A 16,275-nucleotide genomic window follows, 5' to 3' on the forward strand; every position below is an offset into this window, starting at 1 on the left:
GCGTGCTTTTGTGCAGTCCTGTGGAATTTGTGCTAGGGCTAAGCCCTGCTGTTCACGTGCCAGTGGGTTGCTTTTGCCCTTGCCGGTCCCGAAGAGGCCTTGGACACATATTTCGATAAATTTCATTTCTGACCTTCCCGTTTCTCAAAAGATGTCGGTCATTTGGGTGGTCTGTGATCGCTTTTCTAAAATGGTCCATCTGGTGCCCTTGGTTAAATTGCCTTCCTCCTCTGATTTGGTGCCTTTGTTCTTCCAGCATGTGGTTCGTTTACATGGCATTCCTGAGAATATTGTTTCTGACAGAGGTTCCCAGTTTGTCTCGAGGTTCTGGCGAGCCTTTTGTGGTAGGATGGGCATTGACCTATCTTTCTCCTCGGCCTTCCATCCTCAGACTAATGGCCAGACCGAACGAACCAATCAGACCTTGGAAACATATCTGAGATGTTTTGTTTCCGCTGACCAGGATGATTGGGTGTCATTTTTGCCGTTGGCTGAGTTCGCCCTTAATAATCGGGCCAGCTCGGCTACCTTGGTCTCTCCATTTTTCTGCAATTCTGGGTTCCATCCTCGTTTCTCTTCAGGACAGGTTGAGTCTTCGGACTGTCCTGGTGTGGATTCTGTGGTGGACAGGTTGCAGCAGATCTGGACTCAGGTAGCGGACAATTTGACCTTGTCCCAGGAGAAGGCTCAGCTTTTCGCTAATCGCAGACGCCGTGTGGGACCCCGACTTCGTGTTGGGGATCTGGTTTGGTTATCTTCTCGTCATATTCCTATGAAGGTTTCCTCTCCTAAATTTAAACCTCGTTTTATTGGTCCGTATAGGATTTCTGAGATTCTCAATCCGGTGTCTTTTCGTCTGACCCTCCCAGACTCCTTTTCCATACATAATGTATTCCATAGGTCGTTGTTGAGGAGATACGTGGCACCTATGGTTCCATCTGTGGAGCCTCCTGCCCCTGTTTTGGTGGAGGGGGAATTGGAGTATATTGTGGAGAAGATTTTGGATTCTCGTGTCTCTAGACGGAAACTCCAGTATCTGGTCAAATGGAAGGGTTATGCTCAGGAAGATAATTCCTGGGTTTTTGCCTCTGATGTCCATGCCCCAGATCTTGTTCGTGCCTTTCATGTGGCTCATCCTGGTCGGCCTGGGGGTTCTGGTGAGGGTTCGGTGACCCCTCCTCAAGGGGGGGGTACTGTTGTGAATTCTGTGGCTGAGTTCACTTCTGTGGTCACAAGTGGTATTGCAGTCTCTGGGCTTCCTCCCTCAGGTGTTTTGGTGAGCTCGTTGGCTGCCTTGCTATTTAGCTCCACCTGAGTCTGTCTTCCTTGCTCCTTGTCAATGTTCCAGTGTTGGATCTGAGCTACTGCATCTTTCCTTGGGCCTGCTGCTCTGCTAGATAAGTGCTTCTAGTTTGTTTTCTGTTTTTTCTGTCCAGCTTGCTATTAACTTTTGCTGGAAGCTCTGAGAAGCAAAGGGGTGCACCGCCGTGCTGTTAGTTCGGCACGGTGGGTCTTTTTGCCCCTTTGCGTGGTTTTCGTTTTAGGGTTTTTTGTAGACTGCATAGTTCTCTTTGCTATCCTCGCTCTGTCTAGAATATCGGGCCTCACTTTGCTGAATCTATTTCATTCCTACGTTTGTCTTTTCATCTTGCTAACAGTCATTATATGTGGGGGGCTGCCTATTCCTTTGGGGTATTTCTCTGAGGTAAGTCAGGCTTGTATTTCTATCTTCAGGCTAGTCAGCTCCTCAGGCAGTGCCGAGTTGCATAGGTAGTTATAGGCGCAATCCACTGCTGCTTATAGTTGTGTGAGGATAGATCAGGTACTGCAGTCTACAGAGATTCCACGTCTCAGAGCTCGTCCTATTGTTTTTGGTTATTGCCAGAACTCTGTATGTGCGCTGATTACTGCACGCTGTGTTGCCTGATTGCCAGCCATAACACATCACCGCATTTTGTGAGAAATCTAACATTTCTAACATCCTAACAAAATAAAAGGAGGTTTGAAAATTAATGCTGACAAAAAGTACACACATGAAAAATGCTATTTATTAATGTTTTTGTGTGTTGCGACAAGTTGGTTAAGGTACAAAATCCACAAGAAGTCAGGATGGCCGAGCAGTCTAAGGCGCTGCGTTCAGGTCGCAGTCTCTCTTGGAGGCGTGGGTTCAAATCCCACTTCTGACATCACCTTTTCGTTTCATGAAACTATACAGATTCCCTTCAGTTATTGATTAGATGGGGCTCAAACCAAACTTAGCAATGGGCCTTAAAAACCTGATCCCAAAGTTATGACTACCTGGGAGTTTTTGGGGTGAATCTGAAATTGTCATCTATAAACGGAACTCTAGGATTGTGAAATAGGTTTTATGTGCATATGTTAGCTGTCTTGGCACCATAAAAATACTATGGGCGGTGAATGGGGAGGATTATTTCACCTCTTTGTGTTCTCTTTCCCTATTAGGTCGGAGATTCCACATCCTATGGGGCTGTTCTGGGAGATTTCTGTAAACTGAATTGCAGGTAAGTCTAATTTCATATTTGTTTACCTCATTCCTCAATAGACCATAACAGTACTTAATAAACAAAAGCTGAAAAAGTAGGTAATCATAGATTCAAAAGTCTGAAATGCGCATGCGATACTGACATCTAAGTTTCAGCACATTTTGGGACAAACGTTTTCACATTGAAAGTTAACAATCATTAAAATATTTTCTCTAAATTTTTGTCTCCTTTTTTGCTCCAATTATTTGCATCTAATATCAAATAAAACTTGATGTAACATTATGCATGCACATTGTGTTTTATGTGCAACCATTACCTGTCTCATAAACACAGGGTTAGAATGAACGTGATGAATAGAGTCAAATTGGAAATGTAAAAAAATCTGTCAAAATTGCATTTTTTTCTACTCATTCACAAAGAGTTAATGAAAGTTATTAAACATGTACAACAAAATGGCAGGAATTTCAAATAGAAATCATGCTGCAAAAACTAGTCAAAGCAAAAATAAAAATATACATTTTCAGAGGTTTTGCTTGACATTTGCCGAGTGTCAAACACTCCTAAAGTTGTTTGTGTTTGGCTGAAATAGCTCAGTTGGGAGAGCGTTAGACTGAAGATCTTAAGGTCCCTGGTTCGATCCCGGCTTTCGGCAACATAATTTTTCTTCACTGTTTACATTTTAAGGAGAAAAAGAACAAAGCACATGGGCTGATGACTTAAAGAAAATGAAAAAAGGCCTAAAAATCTTAACTATCTACAGAAAATAAAATGTTGAAAAGATGAGAAATGGGAGCTTTTCCTTTTGAGCAAATTATTATTTTTTTTAATTTTTCCTCTATTTTGTTTATTTCCATTTCACTAAGCTGTAAGAGGATTTAATGGGAACCGGATAGCTGATACGGGCATCATGTATCAGACACTAGCTGAATGATTTCAGCAATGTATGTTTGACTATGAAATGCTGTGGTGTATATGGATTCATTGTGAGAAGTAATTTCTAAAATGGGGTCACTTTGGGGGGTTTCTGCTGTTTTTGGTATGTTTGGTACTCTGAAAATTTTACCGCAAACTATTCTTGCAAAATCTGCATTCCAAAACCCGAATGGTGCTCTTATTTTCAAAGCCCTGCTGTGTGGCCAAATGGTAGTTTCTGAAGAAATATGATGCATCACCGCATTTTGTGAGAAATCTAACATTTCTAACATCCTAACAAAATAAAAGGAGGTTTGAAAATTAATGCTGACAAAAAGTACACACATGAAAAATGCTATTTATTAATGTTTTTGTGTGTTGCGACAAGTTGGTTAAGGTACAAAATCCACAAGAAGTCAGGATGGCCGAGCGGTCTAAGGCGCTGCGTTCAGGTCGCAGTCTCTCTTGGAGGCGTGGGTTCAAATCCCACTTCTGACATCACCTTTTCGTTTCATGAAACTATACAGATTCCCTTCAGTTATTGATTAGATGGGGCTCAAACCAAACTTAGCAATGGGCCTTAAAAAACCTGATCCCAAAGTTATGACTACCTGGGAGTTTTTGGGGTGAATCTGAAATTGTCATCTATAAACGGAACTCTAGGATTGTGAAATAGGTTTTATGTGCATATGTTAGCTGTCTTGGCACCATAAAAATACTATGGGCGGTGAATGGGGAGGATTATTTCACCTCTTTGTGTTCTCTTTCCCTATTAGGTCGGAGATTCCACATCCTATGGGGCTGTTCTGGGAGATTTCTATAAACTGAATTGCAGGTAAGTCTAATTTCATATTTGTTTACCTCATTCCTCAATAGACCATAACAGTACTTAATAAACAAAAGCTGAAAAAGTAGGTAATCATAGATTAAAAAGTCTGAAATGCGCATGCGATACTGACATCTAAGTTTCAGCACATTTTGGGACAAACGTTTTCACATTGAAAGTTAACAATCATTAAAATATTTTCTCTAAAGTTTTGTCTCCTTTTTTGCTCCAATTATTTGCATCTAATATCAAATAAAACTTGATGTAACATTATGCATGCACATTGTGTTTTATGTGCAACCATCACCTGTCTCATAAACACAGGGTTAGAATGAACATGATGAATAGGGTCAAATTGGAAATGTAAAAAAATCTGTCAAAATTGCATTTTTTTTCTACTCATTCACAAAGAGTTAATGAAAGTTATTAAACATGTACAACAAAATGGCAGGAGTTTCAAATAGAAATCATGCTGCAAAAACTAGTCAAAGCAAAAATAAAAATATACATTTTCAGGGGTTTCGCTTGACATTTGCCGAGTGTCAAACACTCCTAAAGTTGTTTGTGTTTGGCCGAAATAGCTCAGTTGGGAGAGCGTTAGACTGAAGATCTAAAGGTCCCTGGTTCGATCCCGGGTTTCGGCAACATAATTTTTCTTCACTGTTTACATTTTAAGGAGAAAATGAACAAAGCACATGGGCTGATGACTGAAAGAAAATGAAAAAAGGCCTAAAAATCTTAACTATCTACAGAAAATAAAATGTTGACAAGATGAGAAATGGGAGCTTTTCCTTTTGAGCAAATTATTATTTTTTTTAATTTTTCCTCTATTTTGTTTATTTCCATTTCACTAAGCTGTAAGAGGATTTAATGGGAACCGGATAGCTGATACAGGCATCATGTATCAGACACTAGCTGAATGATTTCAGCCATGTATGTTTGACTATGAAATGCTGTGGTGTATATGGATTCATTGTGAGAAGTAATTTCTAAAATGGGGTCACTTTGGGGGGGGGTTTCTGCTGTTTTTGGTATGTTTGGTACTCTGAAAATTTTACCGCAAACTATTCTTGCAAAATCTGCATTCCAAAACCCGAATGGTGCTCTTATTTTCAAAGCCCTGCTGTGTGGCCAAATGGTAGTTTCTGAAGAAATATGATGCATCACCGCATTTTGTGAGAAATCTAACATTTCTAACATCCTAACAAAATAAAAGGAGGTTTGAAAATTAATGCTGACAAAAAGTACACACATGAAAAATGCTATTTATTAATGTTTTTGTGTGTTGCGACAAGTTGGTTAAGGTACAAAATCCACAAGAAGTCAGGATGGCCGAGCGGTCTAAGGCGCTGCGTTCAGGTCGCAGTCTCTCTTGGAGGCGTGGGTTCAAATCCCACTTCTGACATCACCTTTTCGTTTCATGAAACTATACAGATTCCCTTCAGTTATTGATTAGATGGGGCTCAAACCAAACTTAGCAATGGGCCTTAAAAAACCTGATCCCAAAGTTATGACTACCTGGGAGTTTTTGGGGTGAATCTGAAATTGTCATCTATAAACGGAACTCTAGGATTGTGAAATAGGTTTTATGTGCATATGTTAGCTGTCTTGGCACCATAAAAATACTATGGGCGGTGAATGGGGAGGATTATTTCACCTCTTTGTGTTCTCTTTCCCTATTAGGTCGGAGATTCCACATCCTATGGGGCTGTTCTGGGAGATTTCTATAAACTGAATTGCAGGTAAGTCTAATTTCATATTTGTTTACCTCATTCCTCAATAGACCATAACAGTACTTAATAAACAAAAGCTGAAAAAGTAGGTAATCATAGATTAAAAAGTCTGAAATGCGCATGCGATACTGACATCTAAGTTTCAGCACATTTTGGGACAAACGTTTTCACATTGAAAGTTAACAATCATTAAAATATTTTCTCTAAAGTTTTGTCTCCTTTTTTGCTCCAATTATTTGCATCTAATATCAAATAAAACTTGATGTAACATTATGCATGCACATTGTGTTTTATGTGCAACCATCACCTGTCTCATAAACACAGGGTTAGAATGAACATGATGAATAGGGTCAAATTGGAAATGTAAAAAAATCTGTCAAAATTGCATTTTTTTTCTACTCATTCACAAAGAGTTAATGAAAGTTATTAAACATGTACAACAAAATGGCAGGAGTTTCAAATAGAAATCATGCTGCAAAACTAGTCAAAGCAAAAATAAAAATATACATTTTCAGGGGTTTCGCTTGACATTTGCCGAGTGTCAAACACTCCTAAAGTTGTTTGTGTTTGGCCGAAATAGCTCAGTTGGGAGAGCGTTAGACTGAAGATCTAAAGGTCCCTGGTTCGATCCCGGGTTTTGGCAACATAATTTTTCTTCACTGTTTACATTTTAAGGAGAAAATGAACAAAGCACATGGGCTGATGACTGAAAGAAAATGAAAAAAGGCCTAAAAATCTTAACTATCTACAGAAAATAAAATGTTGACAAGATGAGAAATGGGAGCTTTTCCTTTTGAGCAAATTATTATTTTTTTTAATTTTTCCTCTATTTTGTTTATTTCCATTTCACTAAGCTGTAAGAGGATTTAATGGGAACCGGATAGCTGATACAGGCATCATGTATCAGACACTAGCTGAATGATTTCAGCCATGTATGTTTGACTATGAAATGCTGTGGTGTATATGGATTCATTGTGAGAAGTAATTTCTAAAATGGGGTCACTTTGGGGGGGGGGGTTTCTGCTGTTTTTGGTATGTTTGGTACTCTGAAAATTTTACCGCAAACTATTCTTGCAAAATCTGCATTCCAAAACCCGAATGGTGCTCTTATTTTCAAAGCCCTGCTGTGTGGCCAAATGGTAGTTTCTGAAGAAATATGATGCATCACCGCATTTTGTGAGAAATCTAACATTTCTAACATCCTAACAAAATAAAAGGAGGTTTGAAAATTAATGCTGACAAAAAGTACACACATGAAAAATGCTATTTATTAATGTTTTTGTGTGTTGCGACAAGTTGGTTAAGGTACAAAATCCACAAGAAGTCAGGATGGCCGAGCGGTCTAAGGCGCTGCGTTCAGGTCGCAGTCTCTCTTGGAGGCGTGGGTTCAAATCCCACTTCTGACATCACCTTTTCGTTTCATGAAACTATACAGATTCCCTTCAGTTATTGATTAGATGGGGCTCAAACCAAACTTAGCAATGGGCCTTAAAAAACCTGATCCCAAAGTTATGACTACCTGGGAGTTTTTGGGGTGAATCTGAAATTGTCATCTATAAACGGAACTCTAGGATTGTGAAATAGGTTTTATGTGCATATGTTAGCTGTCTTGGCACCATAAAAATACTATGGGCGGTGAATGGGGAGGATTATTTCACCTCTTTGTGTTCTCTTTCCCTATTAGGTCGGAGATTCCACATCCTATGGGGCTGTTCTGGGAGATTTCTATAAACTGAATTGCAGGTAAGTCTAATTTCATATTTGTTTACCTCATTCCTCAATAGACCATAACAGTACTTAATAAACAAAAGCTGAAAAAGTAGGTAATCATAGATTAAAAAGTCTGAAATGCGCATGCGATACTGACATCTAAGTTTCAGCACATTTTGGGACAAACGTTTTCACATTGAAAGTTAACAATCATTAAAATATTTTCTCTAAAGTTTTGTCTCCTTTTTTGCTCCAATTATTTGCATCTAATATCAAATAAAACTTGATGTAACATTATGCATGCACATTGTGTTTTATGTGCAACCATCACCTGTCTCATAAACACAGGGTTAGAATGAACATGATGAATAGGGTCAAATTGGAAATGTAAAAAAATCTGTCAAAATTGCATTTTTTTTCTACTCATTCACAAAGAGTTAATGAAAGTTATTAAACATGTACAACAAAATGGCAGGAGTTTCAAATAGAAATCATGCTGCAAAAACTAGTCAAAGCAAAAATAAAAATATACATTTTCAGGGGTTTCGCTTGACATTTGCCGAGTGTCAAACACTCCTAAAGTTGTTTGTGTTTGGCCGAAATAGCTCAGTTGGGAGAGCGTTAGACTGAAGATCTAAAGGTCCCTGGTTCGATCCCGGGTTTCGGCAACATAATTTTTCTTCACTGTTTACATTTTAAGGAGAAAATGAACAAAGCACATGGGCTGATGACTGAAAGAAAATGAAAAAAGGCCTAAAAATCTTAACTATCTACAGAAAATAAAATGTTGACAAGATGAGAAATGGGAGCTTTTCCTTTTGAGCAAATTATTATTTTTTTTAATTTTTCCTCTATTTTGTTTATTTCCATTTCACTAAGCTGTAAGAGGATTTAATGGGAACCGGATAGCTGATACAGGCATCATGTATCAGACACTAGCTGAATGATTTCAGCCATGTATGTTTGACTATGAAATGCTGTGGTGTATATGGATTCATTGTGAGAAGTAATTTCTAAAATGGGGTCACTTTGGGGGGGGGTTTCTGCTGTTTTTGGTATGTTTGGTACTCTGAAAATTTTACCGCAAACTATTCTTGCAAAATCTGCATTCCAAAACCCGAATGGTGCTCTTATTTTCAAAGCCCTGCTGTGTGGCCAAATGGTAGTTTCTGAAGAAATATGATGCATCACCGCATTTTGTGAGAAATCTAACATTTCTAACATCCTAACAAAATAAAAGGAGGTTTGAAAATTAATGCTGACAAAAAGTACACACATGAAAAATGCTATTTATTAATGTTTTTGTGTGTTGCGACAAGTTGGTTAAGGTACAAAATCCACAAGAAGTCAGGATGGCCGAGCGGTCTAAGGCGCTGCGTTCAGGTCGCAGTCTCTCTTGGAGGCGTGGGTTCAAATCCCACTTCTGACATCACCTTTTCGTTTCATGAAACTATACAGATTCCCTTCAGTTATTGATTAGATGGGGCTCAAACCAAACTTAGCAATGGGCCTTAAAAAACCTGATCCCAAAGTTATGACTACCTGGGAGTTTTTGGGGTGAATCTGAAATTGTCATCTATAAACGGAACTCTAGGATTGTGAAATAGGTTTTATGTGCATATGTTAGCTGTCTTGGCACCATAAAAATACTATGGGCGGTGAATGGGGAGGATTATTTCACCTCTTTGTGTTCTCTTTCCCTATTAGGTCGGAGATTCCACATCCTATGGGGCTGTTCTGGGAGATTTCTATAAACTGAATTGCAGGTAAGTCTAATTTCATATTTGTTTACCTCATTCCTCAATAGACCATAACAGTACTTAATAAACAAAAGCTGAAAAAGTAGGTAATCATAGATTAAAAAGTCTGAAATGCGCATGCGATACTGACATCTAAGTTTCAGCACATTTTGGGACAAACGTTTTCACATTGAAAGTTAACAATCATTAAAATATTTTCTCTAAAGTTTTGTCTCCTTTTTTGCTCCAATTATTTGCATCTAATATCAAATAAAACTTGATGTAACATTATGCATGCACATTGTGTTTTATGTGCAACCATCACCTGTCTCATAAACACAGGGTTAGAATGAACATGATGAATAGGGTCAAATTGGAAATGTAAAAAAATCTGTCAAAATTGCATTTTTTTTCTACTCATTCACAAAGAGTTAATGAAAGTTATTAAACATGTACAACAAAATGGCAGGAGTTTCAAATAGAAATCATGCTGCAAAACTAGTCAAAGCAAAAATAAAAATATACATTTTCAGGGGTTTCGCTTGACATTTGCCGAGTGTCAAACACTCCTAAAGTTGTTTGTGTTTGGCCGAAATAGCTCAGTTGGGAGAGCGTTAGACTGAAGATCTAAAGGTCCCTGGTTCGATCCCGGGTTTTGGCAACATAATTTTTCTTCACTGTTTACATTTTAAGGAGAAAATGAACAAAGCACATGGGCTGATGACTGAAAGAAAATGAAAAAAGGCCTAAAAATCTTAACTATCTACAGAAAATAAAATGTTGACAAGATGAGAAATGGGAGCTTTTCCTTTTGAGCAAATTATTATTTTTTTTAATTTTTCCTCTATTTTGTTTATTTCCATTTCACTAAGCTGTAAGAGGATTTAATGGGAACCGGATAGCTGATACAGGCATCATGTATCAGACACTAGCTGAATGATTTCAGCCATGTATGTTTGACTATGAAATGCTGTGGTGTATATGGATTCATTGTGAGAAGTAATTTCTAAAATGGGGTCACTTTGGGGGGGGGGGTTTCTGCTGTTTTTGGTATGTTTGGTACTCTGAAAATTTTACCGCAAACTATTCTTGCAAAATCTGCATTCCAAAACCCGAATGGTGCTCTTATTTTCAAAGCCCTGCTGTGTGGCCAAATGGTAGTTTCTGAAGAAATATGATGCATCACCGCATTTTGTGAGAAATCTAACATTTCTAACATCCTAACAAAATAAAAGGAGGTTTGAAAATTAATGCTGACAAAAAGTACACACATGAAAAATGCTATTTATTAATGTTTTTGTGTGTTGCGACAAGTTGGTTAAGGTACAAAATCCACAAGAAGTCAGGATGGCCGAGCGGTCTAAGGCGCTGCGTTCAGGTCGCAGTCTCTCTTGGAGGCGTGGGTTCAAATCCCACTTCTGACATCACCTTTTCGTTTCATGAAACTATACAGATTCCCTTCAGTTATTGATTAGATGGGGCTCAAACCAAACTTAGCAATGGGCCTTAAAAAACCTGATCCCAAAGTTATGACTACCTGGGAGTTTTTGGGGTGAATCTGAAATTGTCATCTATAAACGGAACTCTAGGATTGTGAAATAGGTTTTATGTGCATATGTTAGCTGTCTTGGCACCATAAAAATACTATGGGCGGTGAATGGGGAGGATTATTTCACCTCTTTGTGTTCTCTTTCCCTATTAGGTCGGAGATTCCACATCCTATGGGGCTGTTCTGGGAGATTTCTATAAACTGAATTGCAGGTAAGTCTAATTTCATATTTGTTTACCTCATTCCTCAATAGACCATAACAGTACTTAATAAACAAAAGCTGAAAAAGTAGGTAATCATAGATTAAAAAGTCTGAAATGCGCATGCGATACTGACATCTAAGTTTCAGCACATTTTGGGACAAACGTTTTCACATTGAAAGTTAACAATCATTAAAATATTTTCTCTAAATTTTTGTCTCCTTTTTTGCTCCAATTATTTGCATCTAATATCAAATAAAACTTGATGTAACATTATGCATGCACATTGTGTTTTATGTGCAACCATCACCTGTCTCATAAACACAGGGTTAGAATGAACATGATGAATAGAGTCAAATTGGAAATGTAAAAAAATCTGTCAAAATTGCATTTTTTTTCTACTCATTCACAAAGAGTTAATGAAAGTTATTAAACATGTACAACAAAATGGCAGGAGTTTCAAATAGAAATCATGCTGCAAAAACTAGTCAAAGCAAAAATAAAAATATACATTTTCAGGGGTTTCGCTTGACATTTGCCGAGTGTCAAACACTCTTAAAGTTGTTTGTGTTTGGCCGAAATAGCTCAGTTGGGAGAGCGTTAGACTGAAGATCTAAAGGTCCCTGGTTCGATCCCGGGTTTCGGCAACATAATTTTTCTTCACTGTTTACATTTTAAGGAGAAAATGAACAAAGCACATGGGCTGATGACTGAAAGAAAATGAAAAAAGGCCTAAAAATCTTAACTATCTACAGAAAATAAAATGTTGAAAAGATGAGAAATGGGAGCTTTTCCTTTTGAGCAAATTATTATTCTTTTTAATTTTTCCTCTATTTTGTTTATTTCCATTTCACTAAGCTGTAAGAGGATTTAATGGGAACCGGATAGCTGATACAGGCATCATGTATCAGACACTAGCTGAATGATTTCAGCCATGTATGTTTGACTATGAAATGCTGTGGTGTATATGGATTCATTGTGAGAAGTAATTTCTAAAATGGGGTCACTTTGGGGGGGGGGGTTTCTGCTGTTTTTGGTATGTTTGGTACTCTGAAAATTTTACCGCAAACTATTCTTGCAAAAATCTGCATTCCAAAACCCGAATGGTGCTCTTATTTTCAAAGCCCTGCTGTGTGGCCAAATGGTAGTTTCTGAAGAAATATGATGCATCACCGCATTTTGTGAGAAATCTAACATTTCTAACATCCTAACAAAATAAAAGGAGGTTTGAAAATTAATGCTGACAAAAAGTACACACATGAAAAATGCTATTTATTAATGTTTTTGTGTGTTGCGACAAGTTGGTTAAGGTACAAAATCCACAAGAAGTCAGGATGGCCGAGCGGTCTAAGGCGCTGCGTTCAGGTCGCAGTCTCTCTTGGAGGCGTGGGTTCAAATCCCACTTCTGACATCACCTTTTCGTTTCATGAAACTATACAGATTCCCTTCAGTTATTGATTAGATGGGGCTCAAACCAAACTTAGCAATGGGCCTTAAAAAACCTGATCCCAAAGTTATGACTACCTGGGAGTTTTTGGGGTGAATCTGAAATTGTCATCTATAAACGGAACTCTAGGATTGTGAAATAGGTTTTATGTGCATATGTTAGCTGTCTTGGCACCATAAAAATACTATGGGCGGTGAATGGGGAGGATTATTTCACCTCTTTGTGTTCTCTTTCCCTATTAGGTCGGAGATTCCACATCCTATGGGGCTGTTCTGGGAGATTTCTATAAACTGAATTGCAGGTAAGTCTAATTTCATATTTGTTTACCTCATTCCTCAATAGACCATAACAGTACTTAATAAACAAAAGCTGAAAAAGTAGGTAATCATAGATTAAAAAGTCTGAAATGCGCATGCGATACTGACATCTAAGTTTCAGCACATTTTGGGACAAACGTTTTCACATTGAAAGTTAACAATCATTAAAATATTTTCTCAAAATTTTTGTCTCCTTTTTTGCTCCAATTATTTGCATCTAATATCAAATAAAACTTGATGTAACATTATGCATGCACATTGTGTTTTATGTGCAACCATCACCTGTCTCATAAACACAGGGTTAGAATGAACATGATGAATAGAGTCAAATTGGAAATGTAAAAAAATCTGTCAAAATTGCATTTTTTTTCTACTCATTCACAAAGAGTTAATGAAAGTTATTAAACATGTACAACAAAATGGCAGGAGTTTCAAATAGAAATCATGCTGCAAAAACTAGTCAAAGCAAAAATAAAAATATACATTTTCAGGGGTTTCGCTTGACATTTGCCGAGTGTCAAACACTCTTAAAGTTGTTTGTGTTTGGCCGAAATAGCTCAGTTGGGAGAGCGTTAGACTGAAGATCTAAAGGTCCCTGGTTCGATCCCGGGTTTCGGCAACATAATTTTTCTTCACTGTTTACATTTTAAGGAGAAAATGAACAAAGCACATGGGCTGATGACTGAAAGAAAATGAAAAAAGGCCTAAAAATCTTAACTATCTACAGAAAATAAAATGTTGAAAAGATGAGAAATGGGAGCTTTTCCTTTTGAGCAAATTATTATTCTTTTTAATTTTTCCTCTATTTTGTTTATTTCCATTTCACTAAGCTGTAAGAGGATTTAATGGGAACCGGATAGCTGATACAGGCATCATGTATCAGACACTAGCTGAATGATTTCAGCCATGTATGTTTGACTATGAAATGCTGTGGTGTATATGGATTCATTGTGAGAAGTAATTTCTAAAATGGGGTCACTTTGGGGGGGTTTCTGCTGTTTTTGGTATGTTTGGTACTCTGAAAATTTTACCGCAAACTATTCTTGCAAAATCTGCATTCCAGAACCCGAATGGTGCTCTTATTTTCAAAGCCCTGCTGTGTGGCCAAATGGTAGTTTCTGAAGAAATATGATGCATCACCGCATTTTGTGAGAAATCTAACATTTCTAACATCCTAACAAAATAAAAGGAGGTTTGAAAATTAATGCTGACAAAAAGTACACACATGAAAAATGCTATTTATTAATGTTTTTGTGTGTTGCGACAAGTTGGTTAAGGTACAAAATCCACAAGAAGTCAGGATGGCCGAGCGGTCTAAGGCGCTGCGTTCAGGTCGCAGTCTCTCTTGGAGGCGTGGGTTCAAATCCCACTTCTGACATCACCTTTTCGTTTCATGAAACTATACAGATTCCCTTCAGTTATTGATTAGATGGGGCTCAAACCAAACTTAGCAATGGGCCTTAAAAAACCTGATCCCAAAGTTATGACTACCTGGGAGTTTTTGGGGTGAATCTGAAATTGTCATCTATAAACGGAACTCTAGGATTGTGAAATAGGTTTTATGTGCATATGTTAGCTGTCTTGGCACCATAAAAATACTATGGGCGGTGAATGGGGAGGATTATTTCACCTCTTTGTGTTCTCTTTCCCTATTAGGTCGGAGATTCCACATCCTATGGGGCTGTTCTGGGAGATTTCTATAAACTGAATTGCAGGTAAGTCTAATTTCATATTTGTTTACCTCATTCCTCAATAGACCATAACAGTACTTAATAAACAAAAGCTGAAAAAGTAGGTAATCATAGATTAAAAAGTCTGAAATGCGCATGCGATACTGACATCTAAGTTTCAGCACATTTTGGGACAAACGTTTTCACATTGAAAGTTAACAATCATTAAAATATTTTCTCTAAATTTTTGTCTCCTTTTTTGCTCCAATTATTTGCATCTAATATCAAATAAAACTTGATGTAACATTATGCATGCACATTGTGTTTTATGTGCAACCATCACCTGTCTCATAAACACAGGGTTAGAATGAACATGATGAATAGAGTCAAATTGGAAATGTAAAAAAATCTGTCAAAATTGCATTTTTTTTCTACTCATTCACAAAGAGTTAATGAAAGTTATTAAACATGTACAACAAAATGGCAGGAGTTTCAAATAGAAATCATGCTGCAAAAACTAGTCAAAGCAAAAATAAAAATATACATTTTCAGGGGTTTCGCTTGACATTTGCCGAGTGTCAAACACTCTTAAAGTTGTTTGTGTTTGGCCGAAATAGCTCAGTTGGGAGAGCGTTAGACTGAAGATCTAAAGGTCCCTGGTTCGATCCCGGGTTTCGGCAACATAATTTTACTTCACTGTTTACATTTTAAGGAGAAAATGAACAAAGCACATGGGCTGATGACTGAAAGAAAATGAAAAAAGGCCTAAAAATCTTAACTATCTACAGAAAATAAAATGTTGAAAAGATGAGAAATGGGAGCTTTTCCTTTTGAGCAAATTATTATTCTTTTTAATTTTTCCTCTATTTTGTTTATTTTCATTTCACTAAGCTGTAAGAGGATTTAATGGGAACCGGATAGCTGATACAGGCATCATGTATCAGACACTAGCTGAATGATTTCAGCCATGTATGTTTGACTATGAAATGCTGTGGTGTATATGGATTCATTGTGAGAAGTAATTTCTAAAATGGGGTCACTTTGGGGGGGGTTTCTGCTGTTTTTGGTATGTTTGGTACTCTGAAAATTTTACCGCAAACTATTCTTGCAAAATCTGCATTCCAGAACCCGAATGGTGCTCTTATTTTCAAAGCCCTGCTGTGTGGCCAAATGGTAGTTTCTGAAGAAATATGATGCATCACCGCATTTTGTGAGAAATCTAACATTTCTAACATCCTAACAAAATAAAAGGAGGTTTGAAAATTAATGCTGACAAAAAGTACACACATGAAAAATGCTATTTATTAATGTTTTTGTGTGTTGCGACAAGTTGGTTAAGGTACAAAATCCACAAGAAGTCAGGATGGCCGAGCGGTCTAAGGCGCTGCGTTCAGGTCGCAGTCTCTCTTGGAGGCGTGGGTTCAAATCCCACTTCTGACATCACCTTTTCGTTTCATGAAACTATACAGATTCCCTTCAGTTATTGATTAGATGGGGCTCAAACCAAACTTAGCAATGGGCCTTAAAAAACCTGATCCCAAAGTTATGACTACCTGGGAGTTTTTGGGGTGAATCTGAAATTGTCATCTATAAACGGAACTCTAGGATTGTGAAATAGGTTTTATGTGCATATGTTAGCTGTCTTGGCACCATAAAAATACTATGGGC

The 16,275-nt window shown here is 37.6% G+C and overlaps 15 non-coding genes across 15 annotated transcripts; all 15 read left to right on the forward strand.

The window, feature by feature from the left end:
• Positions 1 to 3,831: 3,831 nt before the first annotated feature.
• On the forward strand, positions 3,832 to 3,914 carry TRNAL-CAG (transfer RNA leucine (anticodon CAG)). Its single transcript has one exon. It is a non-coding gene; the product is annotated as a tRNA-Leu (tRNA).
• Positions 3,915 to 4,813: 899 nt separating this feature from the next.
• Positions 4,814 to 4,886, forward strand: TRNAF-GAA (transfer RNA phenylalanine (anticodon GAA)). The gene has a single exon. It is a non-coding gene; the product is annotated as a tRNA-Phe (tRNA).
• A 678-nt stretch (positions 4,887 to 5,564) lies between these two features.
• On the forward strand, positions 5,565 to 5,647 carry TRNAL-CAG (transfer RNA leucine (anticodon CAG)). Its single transcript has one exon. It is a non-coding gene; the product is annotated as a tRNA-Leu (tRNA).
• Positions 5,648 to 6,545: 898 nt separating this feature from the next.
• On the forward strand, positions 6,546 to 6,618 carry TRNAF-GAA (transfer RNA phenylalanine (anticodon GAA)). Its single transcript has one exon. It is a non-coding gene; the product is annotated as a tRNA-Phe (tRNA).
• A 680-nt stretch (positions 6,619 to 7,298) lies between these two features.
• TRNAL-CAG (transfer RNA leucine (anticodon CAG)) lies at positions 7,299 to 7,381 on the forward strand. The gene has a single exon. It is a non-coding gene; the product is annotated as a tRNA-Leu (tRNA).
• An 899-nt stretch (positions 7,382 to 8,280) lies between these two features.
• TRNAF-GAA (transfer RNA phenylalanine (anticodon GAA)) lies at positions 8,281 to 8,353 on the forward strand. The gene has a single exon. It is a non-coding gene; the product is annotated as a tRNA-Phe (tRNA).
• A 678-nt stretch (positions 8,354 to 9,031) lies between these two features.
• TRNAL-CAG (transfer RNA leucine (anticodon CAG)) lies at positions 9,032 to 9,114 on the forward strand. The gene has a single exon. It is a non-coding gene; the product is annotated as a tRNA-Leu (tRNA).
• An 898-nt stretch (positions 9,115 to 10,012) lies between these two features.
• Positions 10,013 to 10,085, forward strand: TRNAF-GAA (transfer RNA phenylalanine (anticodon GAA)). The gene has a single exon. It is a non-coding gene; the product is annotated as a tRNA-Phe (tRNA).
• A 680-nt stretch (positions 10,086 to 10,765) lies between these two features.
• On the forward strand, positions 10,766 to 10,848 carry TRNAL-CAG (transfer RNA leucine (anticodon CAG)). Its single transcript has one exon. It is a non-coding gene; the product is annotated as a tRNA-Leu (tRNA).
• An 899-nt stretch (positions 10,849 to 11,747) lies between these two features.
• TRNAF-GAA (transfer RNA phenylalanine (anticodon GAA)) lies at positions 11,748 to 11,820 on the forward strand. Its single transcript has one exon. It is a non-coding gene; the product is annotated as a tRNA-Phe (tRNA).
• Positions 11,821 to 12,501: 681 nt separating this feature from the next.
• Positions 12,502 to 12,584, forward strand: TRNAL-CAG (transfer RNA leucine (anticodon CAG)). The gene has a single exon. It is a non-coding gene; the product is annotated as a tRNA-Leu (tRNA).
• An 899-nt stretch (positions 12,585 to 13,483) lies between these two features.
• On the forward strand, positions 13,484 to 13,556 carry TRNAF-GAA (transfer RNA phenylalanine (anticodon GAA)). The gene has a single exon. It is a non-coding gene; the product is annotated as a tRNA-Phe (tRNA).
• A 676-nt stretch (positions 13,557 to 14,232) lies between these two features.
• Positions 14,233 to 14,315, forward strand: TRNAL-CAG (transfer RNA leucine (anticodon CAG)). The gene has a single exon. It is a non-coding gene; the product is annotated as a tRNA-Leu (tRNA).
• An 899-nt stretch (positions 14,316 to 15,214) lies between these two features.
• On the forward strand, positions 15,215 to 15,287 carry TRNAF-GAA (transfer RNA phenylalanine (anticodon GAA)). The gene has a single exon. It is a non-coding gene; the product is annotated as a tRNA-Phe (tRNA).
• Positions 15,288 to 15,964: 677 nt separating this feature from the next.
• TRNAL-CAG (transfer RNA leucine (anticodon CAG)) lies at positions 15,965 to 16,047 on the forward strand. The gene has a single exon. It is a non-coding gene; the product is annotated as a tRNA-Leu (tRNA).
• The last annotated feature ends 228 nt before the right edge of the window (positions 16,048 to 16,275 follow it).

The sequence above is a fragment of the Ranitomeya imitator genome, chromosome 10, assembly GCF_032444005.1.
Source record: "Ranitomeya imitator isolate aRanImi1 chromosome 10, aRanImi1.pri, whole genome shotgun sequence".
Lineage (NCBI taxonomy): Eukaryota > Metazoa > Chordata > Amphibia > Anura > Dendrobatidae > Ranitomeya > Ranitomeya imitator.